The sequence below is a fragment of the Lactuca saligna genome, chromosome 1 (assembly GCF_052625555.1).
Source record: "Lactuca saligna cultivar CGN05327 chromosome 1, ASM5262555v1, whole genome shotgun sequence".
NCBI lineage: Eukaryota > Viridiplantae > Streptophyta > Magnoliopsida > Asterales > Asteraceae > Lactuca > Lactuca saligna.
Window position 1 is genome coordinate 65,669,877 of NC_136417.1, and position 10,143 is coordinate 65,680,019.

Sequence of the window (10,143 nt, forward strand, 5' to 3'; positions counted from 1 at the left end):
CCCCATCTTTAATAATTCATTACCATTCGATTCTGACAGTTACCATTTAACCCTCAAATAATAGAAATGTAGCTTTTAACACCCCCTATGTGCACACCCTATTAATTAGTAAGACTTATGGCTAAAATACAATACTTAAAAATACGTCTCGGGTTCTAGGGTTCATTAGTTATTTATTTATTTTAAAATGAGTTGTTACAGAAAGACATATGGCTCCCGAAAAATTATATGGAAGACCAATGTATGGACCTTGGCAATTATATGTAGGATGCTAGTCGTCTTTATGATACTTGCATGGAAGACCAGGAGGTGGATCTTAACACTTGTTTGTAAAACCCGTGCTTTGGCCCTCGACATACCAAGGAAAGACCAAGATACGACTCATGGCATTATAGTGACTGTAAGGTTATGGATGTCACATATTAATCTCTATTTTATGTATGGTATATGATATTTTGGAGAACGTACTAAGCTTTGTGCTTACATTTTATGTTTATGGTTTTAGGTACTTGTGGTTCTAAAGGGAAGTGCCCGACGTAACAACACAACATCCCCTAGAGTTTCTGCATTGACTACTTATGATTTTTACTTTGATGTTTAAATAATGTAATCACTTTGATTGGTTTTGAAACAACTCATGTGAATGGTTATTGTTTTAAAAATAAGAATTTTACTCTGAATTTTTTGGATATTACAAGTTGGTATCAGAGCCAAGTTTGAGAGATACGGGCACACTCTCGGGTTTGTTTGAACTCAAACTAAGGAATTGGTAACTTTTTTTTTGAAAATGATGAATTTTCCTAAAAAGATTTTTATAAAAAAACAGGGGTGCAATGCATGCAATCGGCCAGGCTCAAGTAAGTGATTCCTAGAATACCGACATATAATGTTATGTTATATGTTATGAGAATTGCATGCTAGATTAGAGCTAAGGATATGCTCAGGTCTGCATGATAGAATGCTAAGAGGGATACCTTTATTTGCATCATGGTTGATCTTTTAGAACTGCATACTAGTATGGATGTCTAATGATTGGATAGAATGGCCTGATTAGGTGGTGCACTAGTTTGGATTTCTCGATGCGTGAATACTACTTGCTTCGTGTTTTGTGGGACTCATATTGATGTGATTTAACTATTTCATGAATATGTTAAGTTGCATGCTGCAAAGGTTAAATAATCTCAGAGTGATTAATTTGGCCCTATTGTGTAACTCTCGTCTGAGTCTAACCATTGTAGGGTTGATACTTTTAGTCGAAGGATTATTTAAGATTTTTTGCATGCAATCATATTCATGAAGTATTTTGCTAACAATAGTAGGGGATATTCAGCAGCTGATGGCAGGGTAGGGTGAGGAACCTAGGAGAGCCTATGAAGTACAAAATTGTAGTACCCCTCACTTGTTTGACGAGGAAGGGGGTTAATTTCCGGTGAGGCCTTAAGCAGTAGGCAACATTCGAGACCCTCTGACAGTAACTTTGAGAGGCTACAATCTTGACCCTTCCATAGGGAGTAGAGGATAATCTGCTTTCCTTGATGCATCTATCACATGATTGGGAGCGGTACTCATGCAGAGAGGATGAGTGATAGCCTATGCATAGTGGCAGTTGAAGCCCCAAGAGTTGAGATATCCCACGCATGATCTTGAGTTGGGAGTGGTGGTGTTCGCTCTCAAGATCTGGAGGCATTACCTCTATGGGGGTCCGATGTACCATCTACACGGACCATTAGAGCTTGAGACTCATCATGGATCATCCGAACTTGAACATGAGGCATCACAGGTGGTTGGACGTATTCAAGGATTATAACTGCGAGATCCTTTACCATCCAGGTAAAGCGAACATGGTGGTGGATGCCTTGAGCCGCAAGTCAGTTGGATCTTTTGTTCTGACATCGTGTATGAGGATTTCCATGGACTCCCCACTGGTGAGATTGATTAGAGAGGACCAAGATGAGGGTGTATGACATGAGAATTGGAAAATCGAGAGGATCAGGGGCGAGATCGCCAAATTCGTGTACGATAGTCGTGGATTATTGACCCGTTATGGTCAGGTGTGGCTTCCAGTATTTGGTGGGGTCAGACAGATTATACTAGAGGAGGCTTAAAAGTCTCATTTCTCCAATCACCCAGGGGCCACCAAGATGAATCGGGATCTGAGTTTGAGTTACTGATGGCCGTGCATGAAGTGAGAGATCGCTTGGTACGTCGAGAGTTGCTTGACATGCAGGATAGTCAAGGCCGAGCATCCGAGGCCGCATGGCACGCTGCAACCTCTGGATATTCCCATGTGGAAATGGGAGCACATCACGATGGACATTATCACCATGTTTCCAAGGACATCGAAGGGATATGATGCTATATGGCTCATCGTAGATCGGTTGACCAGGAGTGTCCATTTTCTAGAAATACTGGAGAGTTTGTCGGTCGAGAAGTTGGCCGATGTGTATATCAGTGAGATTGTTACTCGCCATGGGGTACCGATCTCTATTGTTTCAGACTGTGATGTTTGATTCTCCTCCCAATTCTAGCAAAAGTTCAATGAAGAATTGTGCACGAGATTACCTTTTAGCACCGCCTACCATCCACAGACAGACGGCCAGAGCGAGCGGACCATTCAGACCTTTGAGGATATGTTGAGGGCCTATGTCATTGATTTCGGCGGGATTTAGGACTCCTACCTACCCCTAGCATAGTTCTCCTACAACAACAACTTTCACTCCAACATTGGTGCTCCACCTTTCGAGCTATTGTTTGGGCGGAGATGTTGCACCCCAGTCTGTTAAGGTGAGGTTGGACATTGGGCCATGGGTCGGACTGAGGTGGTTTTTCAGACTACTGAGAAGATTTAGCAGATCAGCCAGCGATTGCAGACTTCTCAGAGCCGATAGAAAAGTTATACCGACTGACACCGATCCGAGTTGGAGTTTTAGGTCAGCAAAATGGTTTTGTTGAAGGTCTCACCCTAGAAGGGTGTGATCTACTTCAGGAATAGGGGAAAGTTGGGTCCCCGATATATTGGAACATTTTGGATTATTTCCAGGGTTGGCAAGGTGGCGTATAGACTGGACCTTCCGGACGAGATCTGTCAGATTCATAGCACTTTCCACATTTTGCAATTACGGAAGTGCATATTAGACGAGGATGCGGTGGTGGGATGACATCCAGATCGATGAACGCCTGAATTATGTTGAGCAGTCGGTGGATGTATTAGAAATGAAGATAAATGTTCTACGTAACAAGGAGATACCTTTAGTAAAGGTACAGTGGCAGAATCGGAAGGGATCTGAGTGGACTTGGGAGCCAGAGGCCGAGATGCGGGAGCATTATCTAGATCTGCTTGTTACAGTAGACTTCGAGGACGAAGTCTAGGTCAAGTAGGGGAGAGTTGTAACATCCCGAGATTTTGCAGGTATCTTTGAATCTTTCCTTTATTATTATCATTGTCATTTTTAGTCTTTGGGGTTGGAAGGATATAGCCATGAGATGTTGTAATGACTAATAACACGATTTTAGATTAGGAGGTGTACACTACGCGTACATAAGGATACACTGAGCGTACTAGGCGTGCCCTAGTATGCTGGGAGTACTCACGTCAGGAGAAAACCCTAATATTTAGGTTTTAGGTATTATATAAGTATCCTTATGAGCTCATAACCCTCTATCATTTCAGCTTCTATAGATTTGAGCCATTTTCCTGAAACCCTAACCTTTCTCTTGAGTGTATGAGTTAAAAGTGTGTGTTTTGAGTAGTTGAAGAAGATGAGATTGCATCAAAGTGTTGGAGAAGCAAGATAAGCTTGAAGATATGAGATTATATTGTCATATAGAAGCTCCAAGAGGTAAAAAGCTTCTGCCTTTATGTTTGTATGATGTACATCTTGCCTTGATAGCTTTATGACACCATTCTTGTCCTAAAAAGTCCCAATATTATGCATGTTATAATTCGGACGTGTTAAGCTATCCTTTCAGACCCTAGGAAGGGTTCTAAATGATAAAAATGAAGTCCTAAAGGCTAGAAGTGTTCCATGCAAGTAGTAGAAAGGTCTTAATGGATTAAGACCATGCGTTAAGGGCCTTTGTAATGCATGATTCTTGTATGCATTAAATAATAATTTATTCATTTTTATAGAGCAACTCGACGAGTTGGTAGCCCCAAACTCGTTGAGTAGGAGACTAGAAAGGGACGTGGGTTTTAAGCAATCTACTCGATGAGTTGAGAGCCTCTACTCGATGAGTTGAGAGCCTCAACTCGATAAGTAGGTTAGCCAGAATGAAACCCTAATTTTGGGGTTTTGCACCCTATTTAAGCATCTTAATCCCTACTTGTTGGCTTATTTTCCAGCCTCCAAGTCCCAAACCCTAGTGCACTATTTCAGCTTGTGAATTGTTTTTGAGTGATTATTGTGTGTTTTGAAGCATGTTGAAGAAGGAGGAGCTTGAAGATTCAGAAGGAAACTAGTAGATCTAGAAACAACTTCTCATCTTCTTCATTTTGTGGTAAGCAAGACTCAACCTTGCTTAGTAGTTTGATAGATCTGCTTCTTTTCACTTTATGGGGGTTTTTGGTCCAAGAAGCTTAGTCCTTGGGAAATGGACGTCCCAAGTGATTTACCTTTTAGATATGGGATCTAGAAGGGATTCATGGCATAAAGGTGCAAACTTTATGACCATGGAATCCCCATGCAAGCTTTAAGGTGTTCTTTTGGCCTTTTAAGTCCTAAGAGGCCAAGCATGGAAGGAAAGTTAGGAGCTTTATGTTTTAAAATGATGTCTATGGCCTAGATCTATGTTATTATGATTTAGTTTGGAGTATTATGGATTTTGGACCAAGATTTATGTCCTAGAGAACTAGGGTTTTAGCTAAACTCATTAACAAGGACTATCAGCATATAAAGTTGGAATCATTACCCTTAAAAGGGCATTTCCAATATACAGATGAAGTATGGAACTTATATCTAAAGAGTAGGGGCTTAATCCCTTGAGATGGCCCAAACAGACTGAGGAACTTCGCAAGTCCAGAGAGGGACTCGACGAGTTGAGTCGTTTTGTCCCGATTTTGCACAAGTTAGGACTCGGCACGTCTGCAAAGAGACTCGACGAGTTAATTCACCAAACCGTGACTATGAGTAGCGATGGAAATCGGAGATTCAGGAGGATGACTCGATGAGTTGGATCACAATTTCGGGTTTTTGATTTATAGACTCGACGAGTTGATAAGTCAACTCGAGAAGTTGAGTCAACCAAGAACGTTGACTTTGACTAGAGTCTTGACTTTGACCAGGGGTAAAATGGTCATTTACTATCACACCCCAAAACCAAGAATGGTGGAAACGTTCAGGGGTGGAGGACGTCATGTGAAGTATCATAACAGTGTAAAGTAGTAAACGAGCATCAACATCATCCATTGCATTAAAAGTAAAGTTTTAATACATGTGTGTTCTTTAATAGTAATAAGACACCAAATATGTAATCAAAATAAAAGACGAGTCTTGTCTGTGCTCCGTATTCTCAAAACTTGGTCATCGTACACGTCTACTGGTGACCTGAGAATACAAGTTATTTGGAAAGAGAGCATATCAGCATAAAGCTGGTGAATTCATAAGTATTTAAGTGTCATTACTCTGTTTTGGAAAAATGTTATGAATGCCATGTAAATCTTCGAATGAAACATTTGATATAAGTGTGAAAACCCTAGAAAATCCCATATTTCCTACTAGTTATAAAAGTAGTCTTCTACCAAGACCCGAATGTTTTGAAAGTAGTCTTCTACCAAGACTTGAATGTTTTGCTGTAACAAATATGGCTTTTTCCCCTGTATGACTACTATTAGCAATATATACTCTACCTCATCGTTTATGTGAACGTATCACAAAATAAAAGTAATAGGGAAAATATAGCCATATAAGTATTATCCTTTTGTATTAGGATAAACCTGACATCGCGACTACCGAATAGTATTAAACTTGAACGTCCGTAGATGTTCATTTTCCTCTGTAGCTAACAGCAGGGCGTAGGAATGGTTAGTCCCGTAAAGGTACTCTAGTATAAGTATTAACCGTAGGCATCCGTAGATGTTCATTACCTCTGTTGCTAACAGTTGGGTGTCGGAATGGTTAGTCCCATATGATATCCTTTTGTACTAGGATAGACAGAACTAATCTACACGTATAATATGTAATGGTATCTCATCATATAGTATCTAGATACAAGTATCCATGTAAAAGGATCTAGGTAAGTGTATCTCTTCATATAGCATTTAGTATAGACTCATGAATGAACTGACTGTGGTGTAATTCCGTGTAATAGGAATAATCACTACTAGAAAAAAGGCCTTTTACGACGCTCATTGCGCGTCGTAAAACGCTCAGACGACGTGCAAATGCGTGTCAAGGAAGGCCATGTCATAAAGAGAGACGACGCGCATTTACGACGCTCATTTACGACACGCAATTACGACGCGCGTTTACGACACGCAATGCGTATCAAGGAAGGCCCTGTCATAAAGGAAGACGACACGCATTCGCGTGTCATAACCTTACGACGCGCGTGTTAATGACACGCATTGCATATCAAGAAAGGCCATGTCATAAATGAAGATGACACACATTTTTGCATATCATAATTTTAAATGTTAAAAAAATTATTATTTATAGATTTACTAATTTTCAAATTAAATTTGTGTTTAATATCTCATAATAGAAAATAAAATATCATATACAAAAAATACAATCTATTACATAAAATTTAATATCATACAAATAATCGTTCCATGGAAAGATAAAACAAATTAATAGAAGTTGTTACAAAAATTTACAAACTAATTAGATACAAGAAATATAAAAAATAATATACCCTCAAATGCTTTTCAAAGTCTAATCTCCATGTCAGCTCTTCAAGTCACTTCTCTAGTTTGTCCTTAGCTTCTCTAAGGGCTCCAGCATCTCTTCAACTCACTTCTCTAGTTTGTCCTTTACCTGACAAGCCATTTGTTCAAGGAAGCAAGCCATTTTTTCCAAAAGATTTCCAAGTTATAGTCATGTGTAATGTAATTACTTTACTATATTGTATTTAAAAAAAATGGGGATTTACATTTACTTACCAGTTCCCAAAATCGGAAGTAACGCCATATGAGGAAAATTTTGAGCCACATGAAGTTTAGGACCTATATGTGGTAAATGATGCAGGCAACATAAGACAGTAAATTTATGTATGAATAAGTGAGCAGGTTGTGAAAATAAGTCTCACCCCATATCCAATAATGAAGAGAGACATAAGGATTATGATCTGAGGAATAGTAGTCATACTGAAAGCTTATCATGCGCAAAACAACTGCCAGAAAGGAATAAAAGGAAATTGTGTGAGAAAAGAAAAAAGTAGCTCAAATAAGGTCATTGGACTATAAAAAGGAAATGGAAGTGTTATGCTATTTCTGTGGCATTTTTGGTAAAAATAAAGAAATCCAAATGTTCTTTGTTATGGAAGTAGCAATAAGCACAAGCATGTGGAATTTCTAAAAGTGTATAGAGCTAGAAAGAGGCAGATAGAGAGAGAGAGAGAGGTAATACCAAAGTTAAAGCAGATATGCCATCTAAAGGTACCCCTAAATTTGTCCAAGTAAGCTCAATGGTCTCTACAAGTGCATTCCCAAAATAAATACAAATCCATACATGATAACACAGCACAGAGTGATTAAAATTTTAAATGAAGCTACAAATGAGAAATTAACCCACCCAAAACTGGAAAATGAGTATCCCTCATAAACACGTTTACAAAGAAGAAATGATAAGTTTAAGACCCAAAGTATAAATGCGAAGTATTTTGTGCGTCCAAAAGGTTAGCTACCTCCCAAATAGATATAAGGGTAAAATGGTTATTTTCAAATTCTTTTAAATTAAACCACCATATCCATGGTAATCAGCAAAGCATTGGGACCTAGATTTTTTTTATATTATAATAAGTAAATACAATATATAGTTCTGACTCTAGAAGGCCAAACCAAAGAAACCTTATTCATAAACCCCTGTACTAACATCTATCTAGAAGAAAATGCCCAAAGAAAAACCTTCCTTTGACCAACAAACCCCAATATCAATCAATGATCAGTAATTCAACGTACCTTTTTTTTAGCAGAACCGATCTTCATCTCCATGAGCATATCATCAGATCTTTCTTTGTTCTTCTTTTGTTATGCAGAAGAAACATTATTAGGCCCTGCACCAGTGTTGCCCACCAACTTCATTAACTCTTTGTCGTTGTTGAAATACCTAGCTTCTTTCTTGGTCAACACATCCCAGTAAAAAAGAACAAATGTTCAAAGAACATATATTCTTCCATGAAATCTTCATTATGCATGGCATGTGGAGATTGAAATAACTATACAAATAAAAGCACCGCATAAGATCAAGAAACAGTAAAAAAGAACAAATGTTCAAATAAAAACAAAAATTAAGTATCTGAGGCACCTTCCATATGGGTCCAGTCACTACTATCCAAGCACTTGACAAGGGTATGCAAAAACTTCATTACCAACCACAATTTATTCGATTACCAAGGGAATTTTGGTTGGGTAGCTCTGCATCAACAAATATGATTTATTACAAAAAGGAATCAATCAACAATGATTAGAAAAATATTGAAATAGATAATTGATTACCTGTATTAGTTTTAGGGCTTGTGTTCCTGTTTCTCTTATGCATTTTATACATGAGATTCCTCCCAAATTAAGAGATTCGTGAAGATACTTTGAAACAACAAATCCAAAGTGAACAGGCTGCAATAATTTTTTTTAAATAGTAAAATTGGTGAGCAGAAAAGATCAAGTTCTTGGAGATTTCAAAAATATCAAATTTGAGAATTTGCAATGCTTAATGGCCATTGTTCATCGCCAATCTAGAATTTGCAATGTTCATTCAACGCAGTGCTAAGAACCTCAATATTAAACGCCTCTGTTGACTTCAAATTTCCACCCGATGCAGCAGCTGCAGATGCCATTACTGCAGGAATGTTGGCAGTTTTTTTACCCTTCCAACAATCCGTTTTCCCTGTTCCTATTTTTATTTCAGATAAAAGAGAGACAACGTTCTGTGCTTTTTGCCATGTGTTTGCTTTACAAAGTTGCTCCTGAAATGTTTATGTTTGGACACAGTCAGTTTGTTAGACTTAATAAACTACAACAAAGTGAACCTTTTGAGACTACAGGCTTGTTTCTTTTTTTACTTAAACTGGACAGAATGACTTAACGAGTTAAATTTAAAATTGATGAATATTGTGAAATTTGTTTTTTTGGAATACAAGGGTAATATGGTCATTAAGTCTCATTTAAAAGGCTTGTTCAGTCTAGAATATAAGGGTAATATGGTCATTAACGTCACAAACCTGAAGAAGACCTTGGGTGGTGCATGGAGCATAGGATAGCGAATCAACAATCCACTCCTTGACAACGCTTTGGTACAAAGAGCGAACAGAAGCTACTGAAGCAGGATCATTCACGAGAGATGAAGGTGGATCACCATTCACAGAGAACAAAAGAGAATCCAAACAAGATGATTTCCACAGAATCTGCACCCAATAGAATGTTACTTAAAGTAAAGGGCAAATCATTTACTCTTTTTACCATTATAGGTAATGTAATTTATTTTTTACAGGAGATAGCATATAAAAGCTCATAAATTTGTAATACAGGTCAACAGTTTACCTGTGGAAATCTCTCTCTCAATTGAGACAACAGATTAACAGATACATCCCGAATGTGTTCTTCTCTAACAGACAAACTCTTTATGAGAAAACAAGCATGGACAACCAGAGTTGACTCTCTGACCTCAGCAGCATCTCCTGTCTCGCATATTTAAGCCTCCTGCATCCATTACAAGATTCACCTAACATTCCACACATAAAAATAAAAATGCATAATATAAAGGAATTCATAAGAAAAAGAATCACCAGCCATGATAATGCAGTCTCAAAAGCACGATGAACAATGGCCATTAAGCATTGCAAGACAGCTGGCATAAGATTTGGGTTCATTCACGTGGAATCTTTCCAGTATGTTACATTTTCAGGTGGAATCACAACCAAAAACCTAAAAGACTTCATCATTACTAGCAAGTTCCTGCTACTTCCATGATCAAATAAGCAATAATAGTG

At 38.2% G+C, this 10,143-nt stretch overlaps 1 long non-coding RNA gene across 1 annotated transcript; it reads right to left on the bottom strand.

Annotated features, from left to right (window-relative positions):
- Positions 1–9,080: 9,080 nt before the first annotated feature.
- Positions 9,081–9,808, bottom strand: LOC144998900 (uncharacterized). The gene is made up of 3 exons (XR_013660473.1): positions 9,695–9,808; positions 9,376–9,558; positions 9,081–9,120 (listed from the first exon to the last, which is right to left on the bottom strand). It is a non-coding gene; the product is annotated as an uncharacterized LOC144998900 (long non-coding RNA).
- Positions 9,809–10,143: the final 335 nt, after the last annotated feature.